An 11,778-nucleotide genomic window follows, 5' to 3' on the forward strand; every position below is an offset into this window, starting at 1 on the left:
CTGAAATAATTCTGAATAGTGACTTTTCCCTCTTTTTATCCTGTGAAAGTCAGAAGGATGCTGAGAATGAGGGAGAATTTCCCATCTCTCTGTTTTAAACACTCTTCATCCTGCCTAATCCCAGGACTCTGAGTGTGTCATGTGTACTAAAACTAAAGTAATAGAGCAGGGCACTGGTGGCTCACACCTGTAATCCTGGCTACTCAGGAAGCTGAGACCTGATGATTGCAGTGCAAAGCCACCCTAGAAGGAAAGTCTATGAGATTCTTATCACCAATTAACCACCAGAATATTGGAAGTGGAGCTGTGACTCAAAGTGGTAGAGTGCTAGCCTTGAGCAAAAAGAGTTCAGGGACAGCACCCAGGCCCAGAGGAGTTCAAACTCCACAACCAGCCCACTTACACAGACAAAAAGTACAAGAGCTGGGTGCACAGTGAGAATTCACCATACTGGTTTGCCTACAGCAGAATGATTCCCAGGACATTAGCCTTGGCACTGTAAATTCAGAGAAGTCCCAGGAAAATCAGGATGAGTTGCTCACATTGCCATTGTAGTATCACTGATAGAAAGTGGAAATAAAGAGTAAATATGAAATTACAACTCTGAGGCATGTTGCCAAAAGAAGAGAAAGGGAGCTCCAGTTTATTTAGTTAAGTTTGTCCCATAGGTAATCTCAAAGTTGTTATTAGAAGGATGAGTGGAAGCTAACTAGACTGCAAGATAAACACATGCTCTAATACAAGGCATAAACATGGGTAAAGACCTAGATGGCAGGGAAAGCACAGAATGTGCTTTGAAACTGTAGGCCAAAAATAAAACGAAAAAATAACTTGTCTCAGACCAGATTGTGAAGAACATTATGCACGGTTACAATTGTCTTTTGATAGCTACCGGGCTTCAGTTCCAGCACCACAAATATCTGTGGATTCTCAACTTTCTTACATACAACGGTATAGTATATAATCTACCATCAAATTCACATACTTTATAATAGTGATACAATACAATACCTACAACAATACCAGAAATCATATCAAGTATTATTTAATACATAATATATAAATACATAAAATATATAAATATATAATATATAATGGAATTCCCAATGGTGTATTACATTATTGTACTCTATCATTTTCTTAAATAAAATAGTATAGTATTTGCATATAACCTACACTCATATTCATATACTTTATAATACAAATACATTATAACACCCAAAACAACATCAGAAATAATATCAAAATCAATACACATATAAATATAATGCAATACCTAATACAGGTGGTATTTTGCATTGTAATACTTTATCAGTTAAGAAGGAATGACAAGAATGAAGTCTGTACATATTCAACATTTTTTATTGTGAAAATACTGTACAGAGGGGTTACAATTACATGGGCAAGATAATGAGTACATTTCTTATCAAGCATTGTAGCCTCCTCCTTTGTTTCCCCTTCCCATCCTCCCCCCCAACCCCCATATTAAACATTTTTTAAAGTATTTTTATCTGTAATTGCACTAATCTAGAGATTCAGAATGTACAGGTATGGAGTGACAGCTGTATTACAGACTCTAGATTCTACCCCAAAGGCAGTGGGAAGTAATCGAAGGCTTCAAGAAGAGAATAAATCTTCACATCATCAGGCTTTGCCACAGGCCTTTATTGCCAAGCTGTTTGTTTTCTGCAAGGTGCTAACTCTCCTCCATACTACCTCTGACCCAAAACCCCTTTCAGACACAAGGAAATGAACTACTCCTCTTTGAGTCATCAACAAAGTCAAAAATGCACGGAAATGAGCCAGTGTTAAATAACTAGTGATGGACAAGTGTGAACTTCCCATCCACAGTTTTATAGCTATTTGAGAACACTCTAGATTTCCGTCTGCACACCCCAGCTGTGGTTGACCTCCCATGCTGGAGCAGCCCCTCCTGACTCCCAGTCACCCTGCCCCCAGCCACAGTGACTTTGCTTTCTGAAGTTTTCTCTGGTAGACCAATTTTCCTTTGTCCCCATCCTTTCCTTATATGTAAACTTAATGGAAGTCTGGATATCTCCTTGGCCATGGTTTCTCAACATGTAATCCCAGGAGCACAATATTTGCCTCACATGGGAGTTATTCAGAGGGGCAAACTCTTGGTTGGGCTCCTTGAAATCAGACTGGATTAGCAGAGGGTGAGAGGTGTGGGTGCTCTGGGTAATTGTGTTGCACTCTGGTGTTGGAGAAGCACCATCATAGGCAAAGCATTGCCTCCACAGTAGCCCGGGTGCTATACACTGCTGGCTCCTTCTCCTTCAGACCATGGGAATTGAGAATTCAGAATCCCTCCATATCTTCACTGTTTCTGAATCTTTCCCTCAGCTGTGATCAGCAGAGCTCACTGGACTCATTCACGGCTCTAACTCGCTTGCATTCCTATGTGGCCAAGAGCCTTCATTTAACCTTTCTTAATCAACAATTCCAATTCCCTCTCTCCCTCCCCATTCTACTTTCAAGGTGATATATTTCTTCTTTCTCTACCTTATTCCAAAATTGCTGAGCTGTATTACAGTAAGTCACATCACTGGCACTAATAAGTAACTGCTAGCTATCCTCGCCTCTCCTCCCCATCCCTCCTTCCCACTATCTCTCCCATCTTTCCATTCTTTCCTTTTGCATCCTGCTTGCCTTCCTATGGTATTCTCCCCATCATCTCTTTCACCCTCAAGCATCCAGGCCAGTCTATAGACATCCAGATGGACACATAACCTGGGATGCACCGGCCCTTGCTACCAGTGAAGTCCATTGATTGTCTCCTCCACATGGGACATGTGTTGTATGATTCAGATTCTCAGATAGAACCATGGAAGTCTAATTCCTTCTCTGAACAGTCTTTCAAATAGCTGAAGGTCAATTATCACCTTCTCCCCCAAGATTTATCTTCACCAAGTCACAGATGGAAGTTTTCAGTCATTTTTCTCATGTGTTGATGTCTCACACCTAAGGTAATCCTTGCCATGTTCCTGGCAGTTGCTGGGGTTTCCTTCTCCATTTCAAAACATGCTGCCCAAATCAATTCCAGTGTTGCTTTTGTTTCTCTCTGCATAGTGTTATCCTAGGCCAAGGGCCTTTTCTCTCTAGGGCCACTCAGTGTTAGAGATGGGCAGATTTCATGGTTAACTATACTTGCCAAGTGTGGTCTACTGTCTCTTCTGAAAATGCATACATTCATGGGTTTCAGATATGAATTTTATGCTCTGACTTTTCAGAGCATAAGGCCCAAGAGGTTTTGTGAAACTCTCTGACAAACCTGATCATCCAGCTCTCATGTGTCACTGACCTGGTCCCTGTGAAAAATGATTGGCATTGAGCTACAGAAACCTCTTCTGTCTCGAACAATCAATCCTCCATTCAAGGATGACAGAGAAAGAAAGTGCTAAATGAGAACAGAAACTTGCTTTGATATATAAGCGCAGAATGAAAGCAGAGAATTCCTTTTGTGTTTCATCTCCCCAGAATTACAGAGGTTTTCAAGCCCACACGGCATTTTTCATGTATGACTTCAAATAGAAGCATAATTAGGAAACAATAATATATCAACATATTTCATCTTATGTAAATAGAACCATGGGAAATAATTCTTCAGAATCTATCTATAGTATAAAACCCATTTCTTGCTACTTTTCCCCACCACATATAACTATAAATGGAGAAACTAGCACAAAAGGCAGCCAAAGGAGAATGCTGAAAGGTGAAATGATGAAAGCTGTGTGGTTTGGTGTTTAACTGAAGGGTCATCCATGATCAGGCTTCTTAAATCTCCCCCAACACAAATAAGCAACCCAGACAGCTGGAATCAGCAGGAGCCAGTCTCACAATGGAAAAGAATTGCAACCATCCACCATTATAATGGGACTGAGACCTGGAAACAAAGGCATCCACAAACAATGAACCACAAGGAAAGATGGTCAGCTATCTTAGAAATCACTATCCACTCAGAAATACCAAAACTTCCCTGCAACAAGTCCTGGGCAGGGAATCCCCTGGTCTGCACCTCAGTGGAAAGTTTCATCCCCTGAAATGTGAACAGCAATGGAGCTATCTGCAAAGCCCTTGTGTTCCTATTTGTCCCTACCCAACAGTGTCTGTCAGTCTTACCAGCAGACAAAAATACAAAGCCTCATGAGCCACAGAACACCCAATTAGATGATGTCCTCAGAACTTCAGTAACTGACTACTAAAGTAAAGAGATTAAAATGAAACCCAGAGTTTCCTAACAAAATAGCCAGAATATACAGAATATAAGAGAAAATTACCTGCCACCCCATGAAAATCCAAACATGAACGAGACAAGCAATCAGTTCACATCAGCATCTGTTAAATCTAGTATTGGATTTTAAATCAATTATTATAAAACTACTTCAACAATCCATTATGGATTCTATTCAAAGATAAAAACAAACAAAAAATCAGCAGAGATGTAAATTATTTTGATAAATCAAATGGTAATTGTAAACCTGGAAAATAAAATGAACACCACAAATAATCTATATAACCACCAAGAAATCCAAAATGCAGAACAAGTTTTGGGCAACATTATTTATTATGTAGCTCCAGGTGTGAGTGTTCAACAAAGCTAGTTTCAGTGTGTGAAACCCAAATAAGGCAACTTTTCTCTGGAACTCCAGATTCCAGAAATGTGGCAAGATTACAAGTGGCATACAAAGAAGGGAAATCATGAGGGTGAATTGGACATTCTTCAGGTCTTTCAAGAATTCAGAACTTGGGCTGGGAAGGTGGCTCAGTGGTAGAGCGCTTGCCTTGCATGCATGAGGCCCTGGGTTCGATTCCTCAGCACAACATAAGAAGAAAAAAAAGCCGGAAGTGGCGTTGTGGCTCAAGTGGTAGAGTGCTAGCCTTGAGCTGAAGAGCTGAGGGACAGCGCCCAGGCCCAGAGTTCAGGCCCACAACCTCGACCTGACACTCCCCCCAAAAAATTCAGGACTTTATCAGTGGTCACAATTTTGGGATGCTCATGTATTGGAAGTGATTGCTACATATGTGTTCTACCTCCTGAACCAGGCCTTCAATCCTTTTGCTTGCCATGTATTTATTATTTTATTTTTTGACATACAAAAATAGTACACACAGTTTCATTACGATAATTCTATAGATGCATACAATATAGTTGCACAAGTCTACCCTTCTATTATATTCCCTTAATCAGTCCTCCAATTTCAAACAGTATTTGATGGGTTTCATTATCAAATCTTCATATGCATACATATATGTGTTTATCTACATGTGTGTGTACATGTGTGCTGATATATATGTGCATATACACATATGTGTGAGGTACTTACATCTTCTTTGCACCTCTGCTTTTAATATACTTTTTCAGAAAGGATCATATGCTTTTTCCAGGGCCTGCCTTGTCAACAGTTATTCTATCTCCACCTCCCAAATAGCTAAGATAATAGGCATGCACCACCACATGCAACCAATACAAACAATTTTTACATGGTTATCAGTAAATTTCATGAAAAATAAAATCTAAACATTGAAAGACAATCAATAAATGCACCAAGTAGATAACACAAAAGATACAAGAATCTCAAAAATTGGAGTCTGGAGGAAGATGGCTGAGGAAGCTGGAAACTAAACAAACTCTCACATATAAACCAGTTTTGGTATTCCAGTGTAAAGTCCAAGGCTAGAGAGTCACACCAAGTGTGCCATCATAGTACAGAGAGTTTGGCCAGAGAGGAAAAATTCAGGCAGCTTGGTTAAGGAGACAGATTTGAGCACTTGCTGGTATCCACAGCTGTGGCAATGGTGGCTGCAATAGCAGCCACCATATCAACAGAGAAAGAACAGGATGAAGGTGCCAGAAGAGGTATGCAAGTGGATTCTACTCACTGCCAGCAAAAACTGACAAGGCGCAGAAATATTCAACCTGCTAACCACAGACAGTTGCAGATTGTGGACAGCCCAGAAACCAAGGGAAGAGCCTAGAATGTTGCATGCCATGCCCTAAAGACAAACAACTATCAACCAAGAATACTGTACCCAACTAAACTCTCCTTCATAACAGAAAGACAAATTAAAAACCTTCCACAGCAAAGAAAAATTAAAACAATATATGTCCATGAAACCAGCCCTTCAAAAGATACTCAGATGTCCTACACATAGAAAAACAACAATAGCACAATGAAGGCCAAGAAAAGCCCCCAAACAGAGAATCCAAGAATCATAGGAAGAGAGTTCCGGGAAGATGGCGGAGGAGAAGCTGGAATCTGAACAAGCTCTCGCATAGAAAGCAGCTTTAGAGTTCCAGTGAACAGTCCTAAGCCAGAGAATCACACCAAGTGTGCCATCACAGGACAGAGAGTTAGACAAGAGAGGGGAAGCCAAGGCAAGTGGTCGCCAGCAGCCGCCACGGCGGCGGCGGCGGCAACAGGGTCGCAAGCGGCAGAGACCACAGCCGGGGGCCATACCTGAGCGCTCACACAGAGAGTCCGGGACGAAGGAGCCAGACGCAGCGGCCGAGCGGATTCTACTCAACACCAGCAAGAACCAACAAAGAGCGGACATCCTCACCCTGCAGCTTGCAGACCAGAGTCGACCCAGGATCCAAGACTCGGCACCAGAGACGACCCAGGACCCAAGACTCGGCGTGAGTACAAGCCCGACATCCTCACTCCTCAGGGAGCAGAGGAAGGAAGGCCACCCCTCCCCCCCCAGCACCGGTGATCTCCATCTTGGATACCGACAAAGCTCGGAGTTGCTGCTAGCTTCAGCTCAGGCCTTGGAATAAAATGAGTCATTTAGCAGGTCACAAGAACTTAACGCCGAAGTGACCTGCCAGACTCAGCTCCATCCAGGGAAAAGTCACCCAGCACAGGCGCCAGCCTAGCCTCACTGGGTAACCAGAGCCAGAGGCTGCCCCTCCCTCTAGCAGCCACCACAATCAATTGAAAAACAGAAACCCTGAGAATGGCTCCAGGCTGGGCGCTGTGAGTTATCACAAAATAGCCCCAGGGAAAAGCTACTGTTTGCTGAAAGGCCTCAACTCCACCCAGAACCTAGCCTCATCACCACATCCCCCTCTTTTGTGACTCTCAAAGCAGACCACCCTCCCAGAAAACTAACCTGGGAGGGGGATCTCAAAATCTTGGGTAAAGCAGAGCATTTTTCTGCCTCTTCCAACCAACCGACTTAAGAAACCAATCAAGCCACAGGACCCCAAGCTGACCAGAGACTCCAAGAGACTGGTTGCAGACAAAAGGGAGATACAGGATTCTTCCCACTCCTCCCCCCCCCAAAAAAAAATCAAAAGACTTTTTTTTTTTTTTCTTCTTTTTTTTTTCTTTCTTTTTTTTTTTTCTCTTTTTTTCTTCTTCTTCTTTTCTTTTTTTTTGCTTGTTTTTTGTTTTTTGTTACCTTATATATATATATATATATGTATATAAATTTTTTTCCCTTCTAAAACTTTTATCAATCTTTAATTTTTGCCTCTTCTGAAAAAATAATTGTTTTCCAGTAACTTTTTTTTTCTCATCTTATAATTTTTATTTCAGAATTACGTGAATGAGAGTTTTCCTTTCTTTTCTTGTCTTCTTTCTCTTTTTCTTTCTTTCTTAATTATCTTTTTGTTTTTTATCTAGCTCTACTGAACTTCTGATCTTTTCTTCTCCCTTAAAGCTTTTCACATCTCCTCAATGTCCCTCCCCTTCTCTGAACATATTCACATTCCTCTCTAAATAGACGGTCTTTTAACCTCTATAATAACATTAATTTTTACGTTTCTATTCTTTTTCTGGTCTCTCTTTATTCCCCTTTCCGTCTCTTCTTTTTCTCTCTCTCTCTACTTGCATCCTACCCAACCCATTTCCTGCACTGTGAGTAGGACATAGTTAACTCTCCTTGTGCCTCCCCACACCAATCTATTCCTATTTTTTAACCACATCTCTCACTAATCCTAATAATTTCTGATTTTCCAAATTCTTTTCTGCGGTTCGAAGTCCTTTAACATATAGTCGTTTGATGTTGAATAGATGTATCTGTTGAACTAGATTGTATCTGTAGACTATTGACTGTACAAATGCAAACTTTGGTTGATGGTTGCCTTAAGATAGTGTTCTAGCACAAAACTGGTGCAATCTTTATCTCAAATGGGCCGAGTAAGCCGGAAAAACACAAGAAAAATGGCAAATTCGGGTATCTCAATTCCCAACCTTGATAATCAGGGATTAGAACAGATAAAGAATAACCCAGAGGAGAGTTCCCAAATAGCTCTACAAACACTAATAGCAAACATGATAAATGAGAAGTTTGACAATGTACAAAGGACTCTGTATGAGCGTGATAGGGAGAGAGAGGAGGCATCCCAGAAGTTTATACAGGAATATCATAAGCGTGAGGAAGCTTCTCAAAAACTGATACAGGATTTGCATGAACAACTTGAGAATACTCAAAGAGAAAGGGAGGAATGGCGTGAGCAGGCAGAGAACACTCAAAGAGAACTGCAGGAATCCCACAGAAGGGAGGAAACTAATCAAAGAGTAATTCACGAATTAAGAGACCAGGTAGAGAATACACAAAGATCACTAAAGACATTCATGGAATCCATTAACAAAGAGCTGAAGGAAGTCAGGGAGACCACAAAGGGAATGTTGAATGGAACCCAACAGAAGGAATGGGAGTCCAAAGAAACCATAACCAATCAACTAAGTGATTTGAGAACAAACACTGAACACCAAATTAAGGAAGTAAAGAAATTCATACAAGACCTAAAACAGAGCTTCAACAAAGAACTTGAAGCCATCAAAGCTGACCAATTAGAAGGAAAAGAGATAAAAAACAAAGTAGAGAGTCTTGACAGCAGGTTAGACCATGCAGAAGATCGAATCTCAGGGATTGAAGACAGCCTAGATATTATAGAGAAAGAACATACAACCATCCAAGACAAGTCCAAGAAATATGATAGGTCTATCCAACACCTGGAGGACACCATCAGAAGGCCCAATTTAAGGATAATGGGTGTAGAGGAGCACCTAGAAACAGAAGTTAATGGTCTAGGAAATTTGTTTAACAGGATCCTAGCAGAGAACTTCCCAAACATACAAAAAGATAGGCCTATTCAGATACAAGAAGCTTTTAGAACCCCAAATAGACCAGACCAGAATAGGACATCCCACCGTCACATTATAATCCACACAGGATCAACCCAGACCAAGGAAAAGATCCTTAAAGCTGTCAAGGAGAAAAGATTAATCACCTATAAAGGGAAACCAATTAGAATTACCTCAGATTTCTCAGCAGAGACAATCAAAGCAAGAAGAGCCTGGAATGACGTATGCCATGCCCTAAAAACAAACAACTATCAACCAAGAATACTGTACCCAGCTAAACTCTCCTTCATAACTGAAGGCCAAATAAAAACCTTCCATAGCAAAGAAAAATTGAAACAATACATCTCCACCAAACCAGCCCTGCAAAAGATTCTTAAAGATGTCCTACACATAGAAAACCAACAAGAACGCAACAAAGGCCAAGAAACTGCACACAAACTGAGAATCCAAGAACCTTAGGAAGAACCCAGTTTTCACAGCCCCCAAGAAGGTGGATAACATGGCAGGAACTCCCAAATACCTCTCAGTCCTATCTCTTAACGTTAACGGACTGAACTCTCCAATTAAGCGACATAGACTGTCTAGTTGGATTAAAAAACAAGACCCTTCTATCTGCTGCCTGCAGGAGTCACATCTTGCCCGTAAAAACAAACATATTTTCAAGGTTAAAGGCTGGAACAAAATCTACCAAGCAAACGGCCCTCATAAACAGGCGGGAGTTGCAATCCTAATATCAGATAAAATAGATTTCAAATTAAAATTCGTGAGAAGAGATAAAGAAGGTCGCTACATACTAATTAAAGGATCTCTCCTTCAGGAGGATATTACAATTCTAAATATCTATTCGCCAAACAATGGAGCACCCAAATTTATCAAAGAAACACTACTTTCCCTCAAATCCCAGATAGATCCAAAGACATTAATCGTTGGGGATTTTAACACACCACTCTCCCCACTAGATAGATCAACTCGGCAAAAACTCAACAGAGAAACCGCAGATCTAAACAGCTGCATAGATCAACTAGACTTAACAGACATTTACCGAACATTTCACCCAGCAGCATCAGAATACACGTTCTTCTCAGCAGCACATGGAACGTTTTCTAAAATAGACCACATTTTAGGCCACAAAGCAAACTTGTCTAAATTCAGAAACATTGAAGTTATACCTTGCATTCTCTCTGACCACAAGGGAATAAAATTAGAACTCAACACCAAAAGCCACCAAAGAAAGTCCGGTATCACATGGAGGCTGAACAACACACTGCTGAATCATGAGTGGGTCATGGAAGAGATTAGAAAGGAAATTCAAATGTTCATGCTATTCAACAAAAATGAACACACAAATTACCAGCTCCTCTGGGACACAGCAAAGGCAGTACTCAGAGGAAAGTTTATAGCTCTGAGCTCCTACATCAACAAATTGGAGAGATCGGAAACTAACAATTTAATGACACATCTAAACCTCCTTGAAAAAGAGCAGCAAGATAAACCCCAATCCAGTAGACGGAAAGAAATAATCCAAATTAAATCAGAATTAAATGAATTAGAATCCAAAAAAACTATAGAAAGAATCAACAAAACAAAGAGTTGGTTCTTCGAAAAACTTAACAAAATTGACAGACCCTTAGCAAACCTTATCAGAAAAAGGAGAGAGCACACCCAAATTAATAAACTCAGAGATGAGAATGGAAACATCACCACGGAAACAACCAAGATTCAGAACATTATAAGGGAATACTTCTCAAAACTTTATGCTAATAAGTTTGAGAACTTGACAGAAATGGACCTTTTCCTAGCAAATATTGACATGCCAAAACTAAACCAAGATGAGTTAAACCAGCTTAACAGACCCATATCAAGCATTGAAATAGAAACAGCAATAAGAGACCTCCCAGCTAAGAAAAGTCCAGGACCAGATGGTTTTACAGCGGAATTTTACAAGGCCTTCAAAGCAGAGCTCACACCAATACTCCTCCAACTCTTCAATGAAATTGAAAGAGAAAGCTCACTACCAAACACATTCTATGAAGCCATCATAACCCTCATCCCAAAACCGGGCAGGGACTCATCAAAGAAAGAAAACTATAGACCCATTTCTTTGATGAACATTGATGCAAAACTTCTCAACAAAATTTTGGCCAATCGACTTCAACAATTCATCCAAAAAATCATACACCATGATCAAACAGGATTCATTTCAGGGATGCAAAGCTGGTTCAATATACGCAAATCAATTAATATTATTCATCACATCAACAGGAGCAAGAATAAGAACCACATGGTTATCTCAATAGATGCAGAAAAAGCATTTGACAAGATCCAACACCCCTTTATGATGAAGGTTCTGGAAAAATTAGGAATCCATGGAACATTCCTCAATACAATAAAGGCTGTATATGACAAACCTACAGCCAGCATTATACTCAATGGTGAAAAACTAAAGCCATTTCCTCTTAACTCAGGAACAAGACAAGGATGCCCACTCTCTCCACTTCTCTTCAATCTAGTATTAGAATGCCTAGCTACAGCAATAAGGCAAGATGCAGACATAAAGGGGATCCAAATAGGGAAAGAAGAAATAAAACTCTCCCTCTTTGCAGATGACATGATCTTGTATTTAAAGAATCCCATAGACTCCACTCCCAAATTACTCAAGCTG

The sequence above is a fragment of the Dipodomys merriami genome, unplaced genomic scaffold (genome assembly GCF_024711535.1).
Source record: "Dipodomys merriami isolate MVZ:Mamm:240054 unplaced genomic scaffold, mDipMer1.0.p SCAF_16, whole genome shotgun sequence".
NCBI lineage: Eukaryota > Metazoa > Chordata > Mammalia > Rodentia > Heteromyidae > Dipodomys > Dipodomys merriami.